The sequence below is a fragment of the Podarcis vaucheri genome (assembly GCF_965113315.1).
Source record: "Podarcis vaucheri genome assembly, chromosome: 6".
Taxonomy (NCBI): Eukaryota; Metazoa; Chordata; class Lepidosauria; order Squamata; family Lacertidae; genus Podarcis; species Podarcis vaucheri.
Genome location: NC_138764.1, coordinates 23,728,703 through 23,751,676, shown reverse-complemented (window position 1 = coordinate 23,751,676; position 22,974 = coordinate 23,728,703).

Genomic DNA, 22,974 nt, shown 5'->3' with positions numbered 1-22,974 from the left:
AGCAGAAGTCTTTTTATCACAGGAAAAGGAATCAGCCCTCAACAACTTAACCGGCAGAAAAATATTTTTTTGAAAAAATCCCTAAGCCCCGGGGTCACAATTTCATAGGAAATATGACTTTCGTCAATTCACTCAAAAATGGTGCCAAATGATTTGAAATGCTCCCCTGAGAGTTTTCACGGTCGAAAGAGAAGGCTTTTTATTACAAGAAAAGAAATCAGCCTTCGACAACTTAACCGGCAGAAAAATGTTTTTTTGAAAAAGTCCCTAAGCCCCGGGGTCACAATTTCATCAAAAATCTGACTTTCGGCAATTCACTCAAAAATGGTGCCAAAATGTTGCAAATGCTCCCGTGAGAGTTTTGGCGGTCAAAAGAGAAGGCTTTTTATTACAGGAAAAGAAATCAGCCCTCGACAACTTAACCGGCAGAAAAATGTTTTTTTGAAAAAATCCCTAAGCCCCGGGGTCACAATTTCATCAAAAATCTGACTTTCGGCAATTCACTCAGAAATGGTGCCAAACGGTTGCAAATGCTCCCCTGAGAGTTTTGGCAGTCGAAACAGAAGGCTTTTTATCACAGGAAAAGAAATCAGCCCTCGACAACTTCACCGGCAGAAAATTATTTTTTTGAAAAAATCCCTAAGCCCCGGGGTCACAATTTCATCAAAAATCTGACTTTCAGGTGCCAAACGGTTGCAAATGCTCTCCTGAAAGGTTTTTCGGTGGAAGCAGAAGTCTTTTTATCACAGGAAAAGGAATCAGCCCTCAACTACTTAACCGGCAGAAAAATATTTTTTTGAAAAAATCCCTAAGCCCCGGGGTCACAATTTCATAGAAAATCTGACTTTCGGAATTTGACTCAAAAATGGTGCCAAACGGTTGCAAATGCTCCCCTGAGAGTTTTGGCGGTCGAAACAGAAGGCTTTTTATTACAGGAAATGAAATCAGCCCTCGACAACTTCACTGGCAAAAAATGATTTTTTTGAAAAAATCCCTAAGCCCCGGGGTCACAATTTCATCAAAAATCTGACTTTCGGCAATTCACTCAAAAATGGTGCCAAACGGTTGCAAATGCTCCCCTGAGAGTTTTGGCGGTCAAAACAGAAGGCTTTTTATTACAGGAAAGGGAATCAGCCCTCGACAACTTCACTGGCAAAAAATGATTTTTTGAAAAAATCCCTAAGCCCCGGGGTCGCAATTTCATCAAAAATCTGACTTTCGGCAATTCACTCAAAAATGGTGCCAAAGGGTTGCAAATGCTCTCCTGAGAGGTTTTTCGGTGGAAACAGAAGTCTTTTTATCACAGGAAAAGGAATCAGCCCTCAACTACTTAACCGGCAGAAAAATATTTTTTTGAAAAAATCCCTAAGCCCCGGGGTCACAATTTCATAGAAAATCTGACTTTCGGCAATTCACTCAAAAATGGTGCCAAACGGTTGCAAATGCTCCCCTGAAAGATTTTTCTGTGGAAGGAGAAGTATTTTTATTATAGGAAAAGGAATCAGCCCTCAACAACTTAACCGGCAGAAAATGATTTTTTTGAAAAAATCCCTAAGCCCCGGGGTCACAATTTCATCAAAAATCTGACTTTCGGCAATTCACTCAAAAATGGTGCCAAAATGTTGCAAATGCTCCCGTGAGAGTTTTGGCGGTCAAAAGAGAAGGCTTTTTATTACAGGAAAAGAAATCAGCCCTCAACAACTTAACCGGCAGAAAAATGTTTTTTTGAAAAAATCCCTAAGCCCCGGGGTCACAATTTCATCAAAAATCTGACTTTCGGCAATTCACTCAGAAATGGTGCCAAACGGTTGCAAATGCTCCCCTGAGAGTTTTGGCGGTGGAAACAGAAGGCTTTTTATCACAGGAAAAGAAATCAGCCCTCGACAACTTCACCGGCAGAAAATTATTTTTTTGAAAAAATCCCTAATCCCCGGGGTCACAATTTCATCAAAAATCTGACTTTCAGGTGCCAAACAGTTGCAAATGCTCTCCTGAAAGGTTTTTCGGTGGAAGCAGAAGTCTTTTTATCACAGGAAAAGGAATCAGCCCTCAACTACTTAACCGGCAGAAAAATATTTTTTTGAAAAAATCCCTAAGCCCCGGGGTCACAATTTCATCGAAAATCTGACTTTCGTCAATTCACTCAAAAATGGTGCCAAATGATTTCAAATGCTCCCCTGAGAGTTTTCACGGTCGAAAGAGAAGGCTTTTTATTACAAGAAAAGAAATCAGCCTTCGACAACTTCACCGGCAAAAAATGATTTTTTTGAAAAAATCCCTAAGCCCCGGGGTCGCAATTTCATAAAAAATCTGACTTTCGGCAATTCACTCAAAAATGGTACCAAAATGTTGCAAATGCTCCCGTGAGAGTTTTGGCGGTCAAAAGAGAATGCTTTTTATCACAGGAAAAGGAATCAGCCCTCAACTACTTAACCGGTAGAAAAATATTTTTTTGAAAAAATCCCTAAGCCCCGGGGTCACAATTTCATAGAAAATCTGACTTTCGGCAATTCACTCAAAAATGGTGCCAAACGGTTGCAAATGCTCCCCTGAAAGATTTTTCGGTGGAAGCAGAAGTATTTTTATTATAGGAAAAGGAATCAGCCCTCATCAACTTAACCGGCAGAAAATGATTTTTTTGAAAAAATCCCTAAGCCCCGGGGTCACAATTTCATCAAAAATCTGACTTTCGGCAATTCACTCAAAAATGGTGCCAAAATGTTGCAAATGCTCCCGTGAGAGTTTTGGCGGTCAAAAGAGAAGGTTTTTTATTACAGGAAAAGAAATCAGCCCTCGACAACTTAACCGGCAGAAAAATGTTTTTCTGAAAAAATCCCTAAGCCCCGGGGTCACAATTTCATAGAAAATCTGACTTTCGGTAATTCACTCAAAAATGGTGCCAAACGGTTGCAAATGTTCCCCTGAGAGGTTTTTCCTTGGAAACAGAAGTCTTTTTATCACAGGAAAAGGAATCAGCCCTCAACTAGTTAACCGGCAGAAAAATATTTTTTTGAAAAAATCCCTAAGCCCCGGGGTCACAATTTCATCGAAAATCTGACTTTCGGCAATTCACTCAAAAATGGTGCCAAGCGGTTGCAAATGCTCCCCTGAGAGTTTTGGCGGTCGAAAGAGAAGGCTTTTTATCACAGGAAAAGAAATCAGCCCTCGACAACTTAACCGGCAGAAAAATGTTGTATTGAAAAAATCCCGAAGCCCTGGGGTCACAATTTCATCAAAAATCTGACTTTCGGCAATTCACTCAGAAATGGTGCCAAACAGTTGCAAATGCTCCCCTGAGAGTTTTGGCGGTCGAAATAGAAGGCTTTTTATTACAGGAAAAGAAATCAGCCCTCGACAACTTAACCGGCAGAAAAATATTTTTTTGAAAAAATCCCTAAGCCCCGGGGTCACAATTTCATAGAAAATCTGACTTTCGGCAATTCACTCAAAAATGGTGCCAAACGGTTGCAAATGCTCCCCTGAAAGATTTTTCGGTGGAAGCAGAAGTATTTTTATTATAGGAAAAGGAATCAGCCCTCAACAACTTAACCGGCAGAAAATGATTTTTTTGAAAAAATCCCTAAGCCCCGGGGTCACAATTTCATCGAAAATCTGACTTTCGGCAATTCACTCAAAAATGGTGCCAATCGGTTGCAAATGCTCCCCTGAGAGTTTTGGCGGTCGAAACAGAAGGCTTTTTATTACAGGAAAGGGAATCAGCCCTCAACAACTTCACCGGCAAAAAATGATTTTTTTGAAAAAATCCCTAAGCCCCGGGGTCGCAATTTCATCAAAAATCTGACTTTCGGCAATTCACTCAAAAATGGTGCCAAACGGTTGCAAATGCTCTCCTGAGAGGTTTTTCGGTGGAAACAGAAGTCTTTTTATCACAGGAAAAGGAATCAGCCCTCAACAACTTAACCGGCAGAAAATGAATTTTTTGAAAAAATCCCTAAGCCCCGGGGTCACAATTTCATCAAAAATCTGACTTTCGGCAATTCACTCAGAAATGGTGCCAAACGGTTGCAAATGCTCCCCTGAGAGTTTTGGCGGTCGAAACAGAAGGCTTTTTATCACAGGAAAAGAAATCAGCCCTCAACAACTTCACCGGCAGAAAATTATTTTTTTGAAAAAATCCCTAAGCCCCGGGGTCACAATTTCATCAAAAATCTGACTTTCAGGTGCCAAACGGTTGCAAATGCGCTCCTGAAAGGTTTTTCGGTGGAAGCAGAAGTCTTTTTATCACAGGAAAAGGAATCAGCCCTCAACTACTTAACCGGCAGAAAAATATTTTTTTGAAAAAATCCCTAAGCCCCGGGGTCACAATTTCATCGAAAATCTATCTTTCGTCAATTCACTCAAAAATGGAGCCAAATGATTTCAAATGCTCCCCAGAGAGTTTTCACGGTCGAAAGAGAAGGCTTTTTATTACAGGAAAAGAAATCAGCCTTCGACAACTTCACCGGAAAAAAATGATTTTTTTGAAAAAATCCCTAAGCCCCGGGGTCGCAATTTCATCAAAAATCTGACTTTCGGCAATTCACTCAAAAATGGTACCAAAATGTTGCAAATGCTCCCGTGAGAGTTTTGGCGGTCAAAAGAGAATGCTTTTTATTACAGGAAAAGAAATCAGCCCTTGACAACTTAACCGGCAGAAAAATGTTTTTCTGAAAAAATCCCTAAGCCTCGGGGTCACAATTTCATAGAAAATCTGACTTTCGGTAATTCACTCAAAAATGGTGCCAAACGGTTGCAAATGTTCCCCTGAGAGGTTTTTCCTTGGAAACAGAAGTCTTTTTATCACAGGAAAAGGAATTAGCCCTCAACTACTTAACCGGCAGAAAAATATTTTTTTGAAAAAATCCCTAAGCCCCGGGGTCACAATTTCATCGAAAATCTGACTTTCGGCAATTCACTCAAAAATCGTGCCAAGCGGTTGCAAATGCTCCCCTGAGAGTTTTGGCGGTCGAAAGAGAAGGCTTTTTATCACAGGAAAAGAAATCAGCCCTCGACAACTTAACCGGCAGAAAAATGTTGTTTTGAAAAAATCCCGAAGCCCTGGGGTCACAATTTCATCAAAAATCTGACTTTCGGCAATTCACTCAGAAATGGTGCCAAACAGTTGCAAATGCTCCCCTGAGAGTTTTGGCGGTCGAAATAGAAGGCTTTTTATTACAGGAAAAGAAATCAGCCCTCGACAACTTAACAGGCAGAAAAATATTTTTTTGAAAAAATCCCTAAGCCCCGGGGTCAGAATTTTATAGAAAATCTGACTTTCAGCAATTCACTCAAAAATGGTGCCAAACGGTTGCAAATGCTCCCCTGAAAGATTTTTCGGTGGAAGCAGAAGTCTTTTTATCACAGGAAAAGGAATCAGCCCTCAACAACTTAACCGGCAGAAAATGATGTTTTTGTAAAAAAAATCCCTAAGCCCCGGGGTCACAATTTCATCAAAAATCTGACTTTCGGCAATTCACTCAGAAATGGTGCCAAACGGTTGCAAATGCTCCCCTGAGAGTTTTGGTGGTCGAAACAGAAGGCTTCTTATTACAGGAAAAGAAATCAGCCCTCGACAACTTAACCGGCAGGAAAATGATTTTCTTGAAAAATTCCTTAAGCCCCGGGGTCACAATTTCATAGAAAATCTGACTTTCGGCAATTCACTCAGAAATGGAGCCAAACCGTTCCAAATGCACCCCTGAGCGTTTTTTCGGTAGAAACAGAAGTCTTTTTATCACAGGAAAAGGGATCAGCCCTCAACAACTTAACCGGCAGAAAAATATTTTTTGGAAAAAATCCCTAAGCCCCGGCGTCACAATTTCATCTAAAATCTGACTTTCAGCAATTCACTCAGAAATGGTGCCAAATGGTTGCAAATGCTCCCCTGAGAGTTTTGTCGGTGGAAGCAGAAGTCTTTTTATCACAGGAAAAGGAATCAGCCCTCGACAACTTAACCGGCAGAAAAATATTTTTTGGAAAAAATCCCTAAGCCCCGGCGTCACAATTTCATAGAAAATCTGACTTTCGGCAATTCACTCAAAAATGGTGCCAAATGGTTGCCAATGCTCCCCTGAGAGTTTTGGCGGTCGAAAGAGAATGCTTTTTATTACAGGAAAAGAAATCAGCCCTCGACAACTTAACCGGCAGAAAATGATTTTTTTGAAAAAATCCCGAAGCCCCGGGGTCACAATTTTATCAAAAATCTGACTTTCGGCAATTCACTCAGAAATGGTGCCAAACGGTTGCAAATGCTCCCCTGATAGTTTTGGCGGTCGAAACAGAAGGCTTTTTATCACAGGAAAAGGAATCAGCCCTCGACAACTTAACCGGCAGAAAAATATTTTTTTGAAAAAATCCCTATATCATCAAAATCTGACTTTCGGCAATTGACTAAAAAATGGTGCCAAACGGTTGCAAATGCTCCCCTGAAAGATTTTTCGGTGGAAACAGAAGTCTTTTTATTACAGGAAAAGGAATCAGCCCTCAACAACTTAATCGGCAGAAAATGATTTTTTTGAAAAAATCCCTAAGCCCCGGGGTCACAATTTCATCAAAAATCTGACTTTCGGCAATTCACTCAGAAATGGTGCCAAACGGTTGCAAATGCTCTCCTGAAAGGTTTTTCGGTGAAAACAGAAGTCTTTTTATCTCAGGAAAAGGAATAAGCCCTCAACAACTGAACGGGCAGAAAATGATTTTCATGAAAAAATCCCTAAGGCTCGGGGTCACAATTTCATCAAAAATCTGACTTTCGGCAATTCACTCAGAAATGGTGCCAAACGGTTGCAAATGCTCCCCTGAGAGTTTTGGCGGTCGAAAGAGAAGGCTTTTTATCACAGGAAAAGAAATCAGCCCACGACAACTTCACCGGTAGAAAAATGTTGTTTTGAAAAAATCCCGAAGCCCCGAGGTCACAATTTCATCAAAAATCTGACTTTCGGCAATTCACTCAGAAATGGCGCCAAACGGTTGCAAATGCTCTCCTGAAAGGTTTTTCGGTGAAAACAGAAGTCTTTTTATCTCAGGAAAAGGAATAAGCCCTCAACAACTGAACGGGCAGAAAATGATTTTCATGAAAAAATCCCTAAGCCTCGGGGTCACAATTTCATCAAAAATCTGACTTTCGGCAATTCACTCAGAAATGGCGCCAAACGGTTGCAAATGCTCCCCTGAGAGTTTTGGTGGTCGAAACAGAAGTCTTTTTATCATAGGACAAGAAATCAGCCCTTGACAACTTAACCGGCAGAAAAATGTTTTTTTGAAAAAATCCCTAAGCCCCGGGGTCACAATTTCATAGAAAATCTGACTTTCGGCAATTCACTCAAAAATGGTGCCAAACGGTTGCAAATGCTCCCCTGAAAGATTTTTCGGTGGAAGCAGAAGTATTTTTATTATAGGAAAAGGAATCAGCCCTCAACAACTTAAACGGCAGAAAATGATTTTTTTGAAAAAATCCCTAAGCCCCGGGGTCACAATTTCATCAAAAATCTGACTTTCGGCATTTCACTCAAATATGGTGCCAAAATGTTGCAAATGCTCCCGTGAGAGTTTTGGCGGTCAAAAGAGAAGGTTTTTTATTACAGGAAAAGAAATCAGCCCTCGACAACTTAACCGGCAGAAAAATGTTTTTCTGAAAAAATCCCTAAGCCCCGGGGTCACAATTTCATAGAAAATCTGACTTTCGGCAATTCACTCAAAAATGGTGCCAAAGGGTTGCAAATGCTCCCCTGAGAGGTTTTTCCTTGGAAACAGAAGTCTTTTTATCACAGGAAAAGGAATCAGCCCTCGACAACTTAACCGGCAGAAAAATATTTTTTTGTAAAAAAAATCCCTAAGCCCCGGGGTCACAATTTTATAAAAAATCTGACTTTCGGCAATTCACTCAAAAATGGTGCCAAGCGGTTGCAAATGCTCCCCTGAGAGTTTTGGCGGTCGAAAGAGAAGGCTTTTTATCACAGGAAAAGAAATCAGCCCTCGACAACTTAACCGGCAGAAAAATGTTGTTTTGAAAAAATCCCGAAGCCCTGGGGTCACAATTTCATCAAAAATCTGACTTTCGGCAATTCACTCAGAAATGGTGCCAAACAGTTGCAAATGCTCCCCTGAGAGTTTTGGCGATCGAAATAGAAGGCTTTTTATTACAGGAAAAGAAATCAGCCCTCGACAACTTAACAGGCAGAAAAATATTTTTTTGAAAAAATCCCTAAGCCCCGGGGTCAGAATTTTATAGAAAATATGACTTTCAGCAATTCACTCAAAAATGGTGCCAAACGGTTGCAAATGCTCCCCTGAAAGATTTTTCGGTGGAAACAGAACTATTTTTATTACAGGAAAAGGAATCAGCCCTCAACAACTCAACCGGCAGAAAATGATTTTTTTAAAAAAATCCCTAAGCCCCGGGGTCACAATTTCATCAAAAATCTGACTTTCGGCAATTCCCTCAAAAATGGTGCCAAAATGTTGCAAATGCTCCCGTGAGAGTTTTGGCGGTCAAAAGAGAAGGCTTTTTATTACAGGAAAAGAAATCTGCCCTCGAGAACTTAACCGGCAGAAAAATGTTTTTTTGAAAAAATCCCGAAGCCCCGGGGTCACAATTTCATCAAAAATCTGACTTTCGGCAATTCACTCAGAAATTATTCCAAACGGTTGCAAATGCTTCCCTGAGAGTTTTGGCGGTCGAAATAGAAGGCTTTTTATTACAGGAAAAGTAATCAGCCCTCAACAACTTAACTGGCAAAACAAGATTTTTTTGAAAAAATCCCGAAGCCCCGGTGTCACAATTTCATAGAAAATCTGACTTTCGGCAATTCACTCAGAAATGGTGCCAAACCGTTCCAAATGCACCCCTGAGAGTTTTTTCGGTGGAAGCAGAAGTCTTTTTATCACAGGAAAAGGAATCAGCCCTCGACAACTTAACCGGCAGAAAAATATTTTTTGCAAAAAAATCCCTAAGCCCCGGCGTCACAATTTCATAGAAAATCTGACTTTCGGCAATTCACTCAAAAATGGTGCCAAAGGGTTGCAAATGCTCCCCTGAGAGGTTTTTCCTTGGAAACAGAAGTCTTTTTATCACAGGAAAAGGAATCAGCCCTCGACAACTTAACCGGCAGAAAAATATTTTTTTGTAAAAAAAATCCCTAAGCCCCGGGGTCACAATTTTATAAAAAAATCTGACTTTCGGGAATTCACTCAAAAATGGTGCCAAATGGTTGCCAATGCTCCCCTGAGAGTTTTGGCGGTCGAAAGAGAATGCTTTTTATTACAGGAAACGAAATCAGCCCTCGACAACTTAACCGGCAGAAAATGATTTTTTTGAAAAAATCCCTATATCATCAAAATCTGACTTTCGGCAATTGACTAAAAAATGGTGCCAAACGGTTGCAAATGCTCCCCTGAAAGATTTTTCGGTGGAAACAGAAGTCTTTTTATTACAGGAAAAGGAATCAGCCCTCAACAACTTAACCGGCAGAAAATGATTTTTTTGAAAAAATCCCTAAGCCCCGGGGTCACAATTTCATCGAAAATCTGACTTTCGTCAATTCACTCAAAAATGGTGCCAAATGATTTCAAATGCTCCCCTGAGAGTTTTCACGGTCGAAAGAGAAGTCTTTTTATTACAAGAACAGAAATCAGCCTTCGACAACTTAACCGGCAGAAAAATGTTTTTTTGAAAAAAATCCCTAAGCCCCGCGGTCGCAATTTCATCAAAAATCTGACTTTCGGAAATTCACTCAAAAATGGTGCCAAACGGTTGCAAATGCTCTCCTGAGAGGTTTTTCGGTGGAAACAGAAGTCTTTTTATCACAGGAAAAGGAATCAGCCCTCAACAACTTAACCGGCAGAAAATGATTTTTTTGAAAAAATCCCTAAGCCCCGGGGTCACAATTTCATACAAAATATGACTTTCGGCAATTCACTCAGAAATGGTGCCAAACGGTTGCAAATGCTCCCCTGAGAGTTTTGGCGGTCGAAACAGAAGGCTTTTTATCACAGGAAAAGAAATCAGCCCTCGACAACTTCACCGGCAGAAAATTATTTTTTTGAAAAAATCCCTAAGCCCCGGGGTCACAATTTCATCAAAAATCTGACTTTCAGGTGCCAAACAGTTGCAAATGCTCTCCTGAAAGGTATTTCGGTGGAAGCAGAAGTCTTTTTATCACAGGAAAAGAAATCAGCCTTCGACAACTTCACCGGCAAAAAATGATTTTTTTGAAAAAATCCCTAAGCCCCGGGGTCGCAATTTCATAAAAAATCTGAATTTCAGCAATTCACTCAAAAATGGTGCCAAAATGTTGCAAATGCTCCCGTGAGAGTTTTGGCGGTCAAAAGAGAATGCTTTTTATCACAGGAAAAGGAATCAGCCCTCAACTACTTAACCGGCAGAAAAATATTTTTTTGAAAAAAACCCTAAGCCCCGGGGTCACAATTTCATAGAAAATCTGACTTTCGGTAATTCACTCAAAAATGGTGCCAAACGGTTGCAAATGCTCCCCTGAGAGGTTTTTCCTTGGAAACAGAAGTCTTTTTATCACAGGAAAAGGAATCAGCCCTCAACTACTTAACCGGCAGAAAAATATTTTTTTGAAAAAATCCCTAAGCCCCGGGGTCACAATTTCATTGAAAATCTGACTTTCGGCAATTCACTCAAAAATGGTGCCAAGCGGTTGCAAATGCTCCCCTGAGAGTTTTGGCGGTCGAAAGAGAAGGGTTTTTATCACAGGAAAAGAAATCAGCCCTCGACAACTTAACCGGCAGAAAAATGTTGTTTTGAAAAAATCCCGAAGCCCTGGGGTCACAATTTCATCAAAAATCTGACTTTCGGCAATTCACTCAGAAATGGTGCCAAACAGTTGCAAATGCTCCCCTGAGAGTTTTGGCGGTCGAAAGAGAAGGCTTTTTATCACAGGAAAAGAAATCAGCCCTCGACAACTTAACCGGCAGAAAAATGTTGTTTTGAAAAAATCCCTAAGCCCCGGGGTCACAATTTTATAGAAAATCTGACTTTCAGCAATTCACTCAAAAATGGTGCCAAACGGTTGCAAATGCTCCCCTGAAAGATTTTTCGGTGGAAGCAGAAGTATTTTTATTACAGGAAAAGGAATCAGCCCTCAACAACTCAACCGGCAGAAAATGATTTTTTTAAAAAAATCCCGAAGCCCTGGGGTCACAATTTCATCAAAAATCTGACTTTCGGCAATTCCCTCAAAAATGGTGCCAAAATGTTGCAAATGCTCCCGTGAGAGTTTTGGCGGTCAAAAGAGAAGGCTTTTTATTACAGGAAAAGAAATCTGCCCTCGAGAACTTAACCGGCAGAAAAATGTTTTTTTGAAAAAATCCCGAAGCCCCGGGGTCACAATTTCATCAAAGATCTGACTTTCGGCAATTCACTTAGAAATGGTGCCAAACGGTTGCAAATGCTCCCCTCAGAGTTTTGGCGGTCGAAAGAGAAGGCTTTTTATCACAGGAAAAGAAATCAGTCCTCGACAACTTAACCGGCAGAAAAATATTTTTTTGAAAAAATCCCTAAGCCCCGGGGTCACAATTTCATCAAAAATCTGACTTTCGGCAATTCACTCAAAAATGGTGCCAAAATGTTGCAAATGCTCCCGTGAGAGTTTTGGCGGTCAAAAGAGAAGGTTTTTTATTACAGGAAAAGAAATCAGCCCTCGACAACTTAACCGGCAGAAAAATGTTTTTCTGAAAAAATCCCTAAGCCCCGGGGTCACAATTTCATAGAAAATCTGACTTTCGGTAATTCACTCAAAAATGGTGCCAAACGGTTGCAAATGCTCCCCTGAGAGTTTTTTCCTTGGAAACAGAAGTCTTTTTATCACAGGAAAAGGAATCAGCCCTCAACTACTTAACCGGCAGAAAAATATTTTTTTGAAAAAATCCCGAAGCCCCGAGGTCACAATTTCATCAAAAATCTGACTTTCGGCAATTCACTCAAAAATGGTGCCAAAATGTTGCAAATGCTCCCGTGAGAGTTTTGGCAGTCAAAAGAGAAGGCTTTTTATTACAGGAAAAGAAATCAGCCCTTGACAACTTAACCGGCAGAAAAATGTTTTTTTGAAAAAATCCCTAAGCCCCGGGGTCACAATTTCATCAAAAATCTGACTTTCGGCAATTCACTCAGAAGTGGTGCCAAACGGTTGCAAATGCTCCCCTGAGAGTTTTGGCGGTGGAAACAGAAGGCTTTTTATCACAGGAAAAGAAATCAGCCCTCGACAACTTCACTGGCAGAAAATTATTTTTTTGAAAAAATCCCTAAGCCCCGGGGTCACAATTTCATCAAAAATCTGACTTTCAGGTGCGAAACGGTGGCAAATGCTCTCCTGAAAGGTTTTTCGGTGGAAGCAGAACTCTTTTTATCACAGGAAAAGGAATCAGCCCTCAACTACTTAACCGGCAGAAAAATATTTTTTTGAAAAAATCCCTAAGCCCCGGGGTCACAATTTCATCGAAAATCTGACTTTCGTCAATTCACTCAAAAATGGTGCCAAATGATTTCAAATGCTCCCCTGAGAGTTTTCACGGTCGAAAGAGAAGGCTTTTTATTACAAGAAAAGAAATCAGCCTTCGACAACTTAACCGGCAGAAAAATGTTTTTTTGAAAAAATCCCTAAGCCCCGGGGTCGCAATTTCATAGAAAATCTGACTTTCGGAAATTGACTCAAAAATGGTGCCAAACGGTTGCAAATGCTCCCCTGAGAGTTTTGGCGGTCGAAACAGAAGGCTTTTTATTACAGGAAATGAAATCAGCCCTCGACAACTTCACCGGCAAAAAATGATTTATTTGAAAAAATCCCTAAGCCCCGGGGTCACAATTTCATCAAAAATCTGACTTTCGGCAATTCACTCAAAAATGGTGCCAAACGGTTGCAAATGCTCCCCTGAGAGTTTTGGCGGTCGAAACAGAAGGCTTTTTATTACAGGAAAGGGAATCAGCCCTCGACAACTTCACCGGCAAAAAATGATTTTTTTGAAAAAATCCCTAAGCCCCGGGGTCGCAATTTCATCAAAAATCTGAATTTAGGCAATTCACTCAAAAATGGTGCCAAACGGTTGCAAATTCTCTCCTGAGAGGTTTTTCGGTGGAAACAGAAGTCTTTTTATCACAGGAAAAGGAATCAGCCCTCAACAACTTCACCGGCAGAAAATTATTTTTTTGAAAAAATCCCTAAGCCCCGGGGTCACAATTTCATCAAAAATCTGACTTTCAGGTGCCAAACAGTTGCAAATGCTCTCCTGAAAGGTTTTTCGGTGGAAGCAGAAGTCTTTTTATCACAGGAAAAGGAATCAGCCCTCAACTACTTAACCGGCAGAAAAATATTTGTCAGGGCTGCTACCCAGTCCCAGCTCACATAGGACCACGCTAGCCAGCGTTCGCGTTATAAGAGTCTTTATTGGGTTACAGGTTCTATTTCTGAACTGCAATGTGCAGCCCTACGTCTTCTACGTTAGACCGGCGAAGACCCGTCTGAGTCTCCGCCTCTAGCACACCAGCTTAATACCCTAGCCTTGCTCCACCTCTTGCGCCTTTCCTTCCGTCTCTGGGTCCTTCTGCCCCCCGGGGTCTCCTCCTTCCTACTCTCTTCTGACGCCGTCCCCCCCGGACCCTTCCGCCTCCTTGCGGCGGGCTTTGGGACCTGGCTCACTCTCCGGGCTGCTTACTGCGCCAGCTTCCGCTGCATTTGAACTTGGCGCGCGCACCCAACCCTCTACCTTCCTCTTAACCGTTTCCTCGCTCCCTGATGTGGGCGTGACTACTCCTGACTCATGCCCTCCCTCCTGCTGAAAGCCTCCGGAACCTGATGCCTGGTCCCCTTTCTCCCCGCTGCTCCCAGCTGGGCACGTTGGTCCCGATTTCCAGCTGCTGCTCTCTGATTCCTCTCTGGCCCCTTCTTCCTGGGGTGTCCCCCTTCTTTCCCCCCTTGCTCTGACCACTGGCGCTCCCTTCTGGGAATCCTCGGACTCACTGGACAGGCTCGGGGATCTCGGGTCGTCATCCCCACTCATCCTTCCTTCATATTCCTCCCCCTCGCTCTCTGTTTCCTCCCTTCTCTGCGTCTCTGCTCCTGAACCCCTGACATCCATCCCCCCCTCGAAGCCCCCCCTTCCCCCCTCCCCGCTTTCAGGTGTGGGTGCTGGGTGCTCCATCGTCACGGGGGAGAATGCCGGATACAGTTCGCTCCCCGTGGCTGGCCGCCAACTGAAGACCTCCGATTCTTCCTCCTCGCGTTCGTCGACGTTGACTTGTTCTGCTTCCATTTCTGTACCGCCGTGCTCGAACCCAAGATCCTCCCCGAACACGTCCATGTCAGTCTCTGCGTCGGTCTCTCTTGCGTCCGTAGCTCGGCTTGGCATCCTCAGCCACTTCTGGCGCCACTGCTCCTCCGGTCGATCGTCCCACCAATACGAGGTGTCCGATGCCGAATCCGCTGGTGACCCTTCCGGGGAACGTGTGTCCAGTGCGGGTTCCCCGTCCGAGTCGAATCCATGGAACGTGCTGGAGCAAAGTGTGGGCGTGAACAGCCAGTCGTCGAAGAAGCCCGCTGGCATGGGTCTGTGTGGGAAAAGGGCATGAAACTCGTCCTTGAGCAGGGGTTCCTCCAAAGCGTAGTCCGGCACCCAGCTATTAGCACTGGCCCGGGTGCCCTCCCTGGCTAGGAGATATTCTACTCCCTCGTCCCCCCACCTGGAGTCCAAAATCTCCGTGACTTCGTTGATGGGGTCCTGCTGTGGCAACCACCCCGTCTCTGTCCTCTCCCGGAACGGACTCGGTGCCGTTCCTGGCTCCTGGAATCTGTGAGGTGCCCTGTAGGGAGTGAGCACCGACCTGTGGAACACCGGATGCATTCTGGAACCCTCCGGCAGCGCCAGCCTGAAAGCTACCGGGTTGATCTGCGCTTCGACTTGGTAGGGACCGAGTTGCTTGTGCCCCAACTTCTTCTTGGCTAACGATCTGGTCGGCACTGCGTGGGCTGCCAACCAGACCCAGTCTCCCACTCGGATCTCTTCGCCAACCCGCCTGTGCTTGTCAGCTTGCACCTTGTATGCGTGCTTAGCGAGCTCCAGCTGCCGTCGGAGTTGATCGTGGACTTCCTGCAACTCCGACGCGAAAGCGTCCGCCGTCTGCGGATCCCCGTCCCCCACTCTCTCCAGTCCCGGGAAGGTTCTGGGATGCCTCCCATTGTTGGCGAAGAACAGCGTCACCCCTGTGGACACGTGCTTCGTGTTGTTGTAGGCGAACTCGGCGAGCGGCAGGTAATCCACCCACGTCGCAGGCTGTTGATTGGCATAGCATCTCAGGTACTGCTGCATGATGCCATTGACCCTCTCCGCTTGCCCGTTGGTCTGCGGGTGTCTTGCTGATGCCAGGTTGATCTTGACGTTTAGAAAACCCATCAGCTTTTGCTAGAAATTCGAGATGAACTGGCGTCCGCGGTCAGACAGTATTGACCGTGGCAGACCGTGCACTTTGAATACGTGATCTATGAACAGTTTGGCAGTTTGTTCCGCCGTGGCCACCTTCGCACACGGGATGAAATGCGCCATCTTGGTGAACAAGTCCACCACCACTAGTACAGCTGTCTTGCCTCTCGAGCTGGGTAGATCCGTGACAAAGTCCAGGGCCACCCTCTCCCACAGTTCAAACGGCGTTTGCAGCGGTTCCAGCAGTCCCGCCGGCGGTTTGTGCACCGTCTTGGCCCTCTGGCAGGTGTCGCACCTCGCGACGTAGTCCGCGACCTCCCCTCTCAGTCTGGGCCACCAGAAATCCCTTGTGACCAATTCCACCGTTTTTTCTGTGCCAAAGTGTCCAGCCGTGGGTGCGTCATGCAACTGTTGCAGTACCTTGGCGCGAAGTTCGTCTCCCGGCACGTAGATAGCCCCTTTACGTAGGAGCAAGCCGTCTCGTATTTGGAACTCATCGCTCTTTCCCGTGCCCCTGTGCACCTCGGCCATCTTCGCTTGCGCGAATGAGTCGTCCTGCAACGCACGCCGCACCGCATCCAGGTCAACTGTAGCCGAAGCGCACGCCCACGCTGTTGGCGCGAAGATGTGCATGGCCGCCGCTGGCGTCACCTCTTCGAGGTATTGCGGTTTTCGGGACAGTGCATCCGCCATGACGTTGGTTTCGCCTGGGACGTACTCTATTCGAAAATCGAAGTCCGCAAAGAACTCTGCCCAACGTATCTGCCTCTGGTTCAGGAACCGCGCCGTGCGCCAATGCTCCAGATTCTTGTGGTCCGTGCAGACTTGCACTGTCTGCTTGGCGCCAATCAGGAAATGCCGCCACGCCTTGAACGCTGCATGAATGGCTAGCAACTCCCTGTCCCAGATGGTGTAGTTCTGCTCCGACTTGCTGAGCTTTCTGGAGTAGAACGCTCCCGGCCTCCAGACCCCCTGCGGGTCTCGCTGCAGCAGGACAGCTCCCACGGCTCTATCGGACGCGTCCGTCTCTACCCTCATCGGTCTGCTGGGGTCGATGTGCAGCAGTTGCTCTTCCGACGCGAAGAGACGCTTGAGCGCTTGAAAGGACTGCTCCGCCTGCTCCGTCCAGATGAACTTCTTTTTCTTGGAGCTGAGCGTGTCCGTAATGGCCGCCGTCTGCATCGCAAACCCCTTGATAAATTTGCGATAGAAGTTGGCAAAACCCACAAACCGCTGGACCTCCTTCCGGTTGCGCGGGCTCTTCCAATCCAATACTGCGCGAACCTTGGCGCTGTCCATGGCAAGCCCCTTGTCCGACAACTTGTATCCCAGGAAATCCACCTCCGTCGTGTCGAACTGGCACTTCTCCAGCTTGGCGTACAGTCTATGCTGCTGCAGCCTACTCAGCACCTCCCGAACGTCTTGGTCGTGTGCTTGCTGCGATCCAGAGAATATCAGGATGTCATCCAGGAAGCAGACGCACTTCTTGTAGAGGAGCCCCGCCAACACATGATGCATGAAAGCTTGAAAACAGTGGGAACCATTTTGCAATCCAAACGGCATAACTCTGTATTCGTAGGTGCCCAGAGGCGTGAACATGGCTGTCTTCCACTCATCGCCCTCCCGCATGCGGATGAGGTTGTACGCCCCTCGCAGGTCCAACTTGGTGAACACGCGTCCCTTGCGCACCGTCGCTAGGAGGTCGTCAATCCTGGGCATGGGGAAATCAGAGGGCTTGGTCATCTTGTTCAAGATGCGGTAATCAACTACAAGTCTTTTTTGGGGTGTGTCTTTCTTCTTCACGAAGAAAACAGGACTGCCCCCCACTGCCTTGGACTCCCGGATGAAACCGCGCTCCAAATTGTGTTCTATGAACTGTTTGAGTTCCTGTAGTTCGTCCTCAGACATGGAATACAGCTTCCCTTTCGGCAGCGTCGCCCCTGGTAGGAGGTCAATCTTGCAGTCATACGGCCGGTGAGGGGGTAGCTTGTCCGCCTCCTTCTCGCAAAAGACCTCCAGAAAGTCTGCGTATTTGTGGGGGACCGCTTGCAACGTTCCCAACTGCAGCTGTGATTCTTCCTCCTCTCCCTCCTGTCTGGGCAGGATGCAGTGTTCCGCACAATAAGAAGAACCGAAGATCAGTTGTCGCTGGTACCAAGCCAGCGTCGGACTGTGCCTGTCCAGCCAACTCATGCCCAAAACAATGGGCGTGTCCGACAGTCGGGTGACATTAAAACTGATGACTTCCCTGTGGTTACCAAGTCGCATCACCATTGGCGGCGTCTGCTTCACCACCTGCCCCCCCAGCAACTCTCTGCCATCCACTGTGACGACTTGCAGGGGCAGAGTGGCAGGCAGTAGCTGTATAGCGTGCTGCTCCACGAAATCCTGCGCTATGAAGTCTGCATTACTTCCAGAGTCTACAGAAAGTGGTACGTCTACTGTGACGCCATTGGGTAGCTAGAGTGATGCGGTGAGCTGCACTACAGGTTTGGGTGGGAGGGGGTCTGTGGGCTGCAAGATTTCTGGGGACTGCTTCACTGATTCATCTGACTGGGCCCCAGTGCCTCTGTCTCCAGCCAGACATCTTCGTTTCCCTGCTGTGGTTCTCTGTGTTGTGTAGCTACAGTCACTGTTGCGGAGGCTGCAGTGTGCTTGGAGTTCCTCTGGGGACACTCTTTCGCCATGTGTTGAGGGCTTTCGCAGATGTAGCACTTCCGATTCCCTCTAGGAGGCTTAGCTTTGACTGCTCCCGATGCTGGGGCTCTGGTAGCTGACTGAGCCCTGGCACCTCCCACCTCCATAGGTTCCACCCCCCCTCCTGGCGGAGGTGTGGATTGTGCACGCGCTGCTTCCCTGGGAACGAAGGAGAAACTTCTCGCTGCTTCGCGCCCTCCACGTCCTTCGTCTCTGCACCATGGGCGTTCCTCCAGTCTCACCCCCACAGTCAGCGCCCTTTGGACCACCTCCTGCGTGCTCCGGGGCCTCTCCCCCCTCGCAATTTCGTCTTTAACTGCACTGCTCAGACCTTCCCAGAACAGATCTCGAACTGGAGGTGAATCTCTGTCCCATTCCAAGGCACTGACCAGTGCAAAAAAGCGGACGTGATACTGCCTTACACTCGCCCTCCCCTGTTTCAGTCCATGTATCTCTCGGCGAGCAAGATCCACATCTATGGTAGATAAAAAGCACGCATCCATCGCTTTGATGAAGGCATCTGCACTCCGAAGCGCCGGATCTTTATCCCTCCACAAATTGCGCAGCCACGCTTTGGCATCCCCATGCAAATGGGATAGTATAAACCCCACCTTCTCTTCCTCATCTCTAAAGTCTTTCGCCAGCAGTTGCAGTGCGCACATTACGTCTGCTCGAAAATTAGGGTACTGTTGTAAATTCCCATCGAAGTGAGACACAAGACCGCCTGCTCTGCGTGCTAACCCAACGCCCTCCGGTCTGGATCCCGGTTGCCCGTGCTTAACAAACGCTTCAAACCTGGCATGGAGATCTCTGTAGGCGGCCGCAGCATCCTCCTCCCTTTTCTTGGAAGCCAATACCTCTGAGGACAACTGGGTCACTGCCTGTTGCAGCGCTGAAATTTTCTGTTCTTCCGTCATCTTGCTAACTCTTGTGAGCTTGCTCCCAGACACCAATCTCCTCCCCTTCGCTGCTTCTGCCCCTGCTGCGAGGTTTCAGGTGTCCGAAGCTTTGATGAGACGGGTCTTACTGTCAGGGATGCTACCAAGTCCCAGCTCACATAGGACCACGCTAGCCAGCGTTCGCGTTATAAGAGTCTTTATTGGGTTACAGGTTCCATTTCTGAACTGCAATGTGCAGCCCTACGTCTTCTACGTTAGACCGGCGAAGACCCATCTGAGTCTCCGCCTCTAGCACACCAGCTTAATACCCTAGCCTTGCTCCACCTCTTGCGCCTTTCCTTCCGTCTCTGGGTCCTTCTGCCCCCCGGGGTCTCCTCCTTCCTACTCTCTTCTGACGCTGACCCCCCGGACCCTTCCGCCTCCTTGCGGCGGGCTTTGGGACCTGGCTCACTCTCCGGGCTGCTTACTGCGCCAGCTTCCGCTGCATTTGAACTTGGCGCGCGCACCCAACCCTCTACCTTCCTCTTAACCGTTTCCTCGCTCCCTGATGTGGGCGTGACTGGTCCTGACTCATGCCCTCCCTCGGGCTGAAAGCCTCCGGAACCTGATGCCTGGTCCCCTTTCTCCCCGCTACTCCCAGCTGGGCACGTTGGTCCCGATTTCCAGCTGCTGCTCTCTGATTCCTCTCTGGCCCCTTCTTCCTGGGGTGTCCCCCTTCTTTCCCCCCTTGCTCTGACCGCTGGCGCTCCCTTCTGGGAATCCTCGGACTCACTGGACAGGCTCGGGGATCTCGGGTCGTCATCCCCACTCATCCTTCCTTCATATTCCTCCCCCTTGTTCTCTGTTTCCTCCCTTCTCTGCGTCTCTGCTCCTGAACCCCTGACAATATTTTTTTGAAAAAATCCCTAAGCCCCGGGGTCACAATTTCATCGAAAATCTGACTTTCGTCAATTCACTCAAAAATGGTGCCAAATGATTTCAAATGCTCCCCTGAGAGTTTTCACGGTCGAAAGAGAAGGCTTTTTATTACAAGAAAAGAAATCAGCCTTCGACAACTTAACCGGCAGAAAAATGTTTTTTTGAAAAAATCCCTAAGCCCCGGGGTCGCAATTTCATAGAAAATCTGACTTTCGGAAATTGACTCAAAAATGGTGCCAAACGGTTGCAAATGCTCCCCTGAGAGTTTTGGCGGTCGAAACAGAAGGCTTTTTATTACAGGAAATGAAATCAGCCCTCGACAACTTCACCGGCAAAAAATGATTTTTTTGAAAAAATCCCTAAGCCCCGGGGTCAGAATTTCATCAAAAATCTGACTTTCGGCAATTCACTCAAAAATGGTGCCAAACGGTTGCAAATGCTCCCCTGAGAGTTTTGGCTGTCGAAACAGAAGGCTTTTTATTACAGGAAAGGGAATCAGCCCTCAACAACTTCACCGGCAAAAAATGATTTTTTTGAAAAAATCCCTAAGCCCCGGGGTCGCAATTTCATCAAAAATCTGACTTTCGGCAATTCACTCAAAAATGGTGCCAAACGGTTGCAAATGCTCTCCTGAGAGGTTTTTCGGTGGAAACAGAAGTCTTTTTATCACAGGAAAAGGAATCAGCCCTCAACAACTTAACCGGCAGAAAATGATTTTTTTGAAAAAAATCCCTAAGCCCCGGGGTCACAATTTCATCAAAAATCTGACTTTCGGCAATTCACTCAGAAATGGTGCCAAACGGTTGCAAATGCTCCCCTGAGAGTTTTGGCGGTCGAAACAGAAGGCTTTTTATCACAGGAAAAGAAATCAGCCCTCGACAACTTCACCGGCAGAAAATTATTTTTTTGAAAAAATCCCTAAGCCCCGGGGTCACAATTTCATCAAAAATCTGACTTTCAGGTGCCAAACGGTTGCAAATGCTCTCCTGAAAGGTTTTTCGGTGGAAGCAGAAGTCTTTTTATCACAGGAAAAGGAATCAGCCCTCAACTACTTAACCGGCAGAAAAATATTTTTTTGAAAAAATCCCTAAGCCCCGGGGTCACAATTTCATCGAAAATCTGACTTTCGTCAATTCACTCAAAAATGGTGCCAAATGATTTCAAATGCTCCCCTGAGAGTTTTCACGGTCGAAAGAGAAGGCTTTTTATTACAGGAAAAGAAATCAGCCTTCGACAACTTCACCGGCAAAAAATGATTTTTTTGAAAAAATCCCTAAGCCCCGGGGTCGCAATTTCATAAAAAATCTGACTTTCGGCAATTCACTCAAAAATGGTGCCAAAATGTTGCAAATGCTCCCGTGAGAGTTTTGGCGGTCAAAATAGAATGCTTTTTATCACAGGAAAAGGAATCAGCCCTCAACTACTTAACCGGCAGAAAAATATTTTTTTGAAAAAATCCCTAAGCCCCGGGGTCACAATTTCATAGAAAATCTGACTTTCGGCAATTCACTTAAAAATGGTGCCAAAAGGTTGCAAATGCTCCCCTGAAAGATTTTTCGGTGGAAGCAGAAGTATTTTTATTATAGGAAAAGAAATCAGCCCTCAACAACTTAACCGGCAGAAAATGATTTTTTTGAAAAAATCCCTAAGCCCCGGGGTCACAATTTCATCAAAAATCTGACTTTCGGCAATTCACTCAAAAATGGTGCCAAAATGTTGCAAATGCTCCCGTGAGAGTTTTGGCAGTCAAAAGAGAAGGTTTTTAATTACAGGAAAAGAAATCAGCCCTCAACAACTTAACCGGCAGAAAAATGTTTTTCTGAAAAAATCCCTAAGCCCCGGGGTCACAATTTCATAGAAAATCTGATTTCGGTAATTCACTCAAAAATGGTGCCAAACGGTTGCAAATGCTCCCCTGAGAGGTTTTTCCTTGGAAACAGAAGTCTTTTTATCACAGGAAAAGGAATCAGCCCTCAACTACTTAACCGGCAGAAAAATATTTTTTTGAAAAAATCCCTAAGCCCCGGGGTCACAATTTCATCGAAAATCTCACTTTCGGCAATTCACTCAAAAATGGTGCCAAGCGGTTGCAAATGCTCCCCTGAGAGTTTTGGCGGTCGAAAGAGAAGGCTTTTTATCACAGGAAAAGAAATCAGCCCTCGACAACTTAACAGGCAGAAAAATATTTTTTTGAAAAAATCCCTAAGCCCCGGGGTCACAATTTTATAGAAAATCTGACTTTCAGCAATTCACTCAAAAATGGTGCCAAACGGTTGCAAATGCTCCCCTGAAAGATTTTTCGGTGGAAGCAGAAGTATTTTTATTACAGGAAAAGGAATCAGCCCTCAACAACTCAACCGGCAGAAAATGATTTTTTTGAAAAAATCCCTAAGCCCCGGGGTCGCAATTTCATAAAAAATCTGACTTTCGGCAATTCACTCAAAAATGGTGCCAAAATGTTGCAAATGCTCCCGTGAGAGTTTTGGCGGTCAAAATAGAATGCTTTTTATCACAGGAAAAGGAATCAGCCCTCAACTACTTAACCGGCAGAAAAATATTTCTTTGAAAAAATCCCTAAGCCCCGGGGTCACAATTTCATAGAAAATCTGACTTTCGGCAATTCACTTAAAAATGGTGCCAAAAGGTTGCAAATGCTCCCCTGAAAGATTTTTCGGTGGAAGCAGAAGTATTTTTATTATAGGAAAAGGAATCAGCCCTCAACAACTTAACCGGCAGAAAATGATTTTTTTGAAAAAATCCCTAAGCCCCAGGGTCACAATTTCATCAAAAATCTGACTTTCGGCAATTCACTCAAAAATGGTGCCAAAATGTTGCAAATGCTCCCGTGAGAGTTTTGGCGGTCAAAAGAGAAGGTTTTTTATTACAGGAAAAGAAATCAGCCCTCAACAACTTAACCGGCAGAAAAATGTTTTTCTGAAAAAAATCCCTAAGCCCCGGGGTCACAACTTCATAGAAAATCTGATTTCGGTAATTCACTCAAAAATGGTGCCAAACGGTTGCAAAT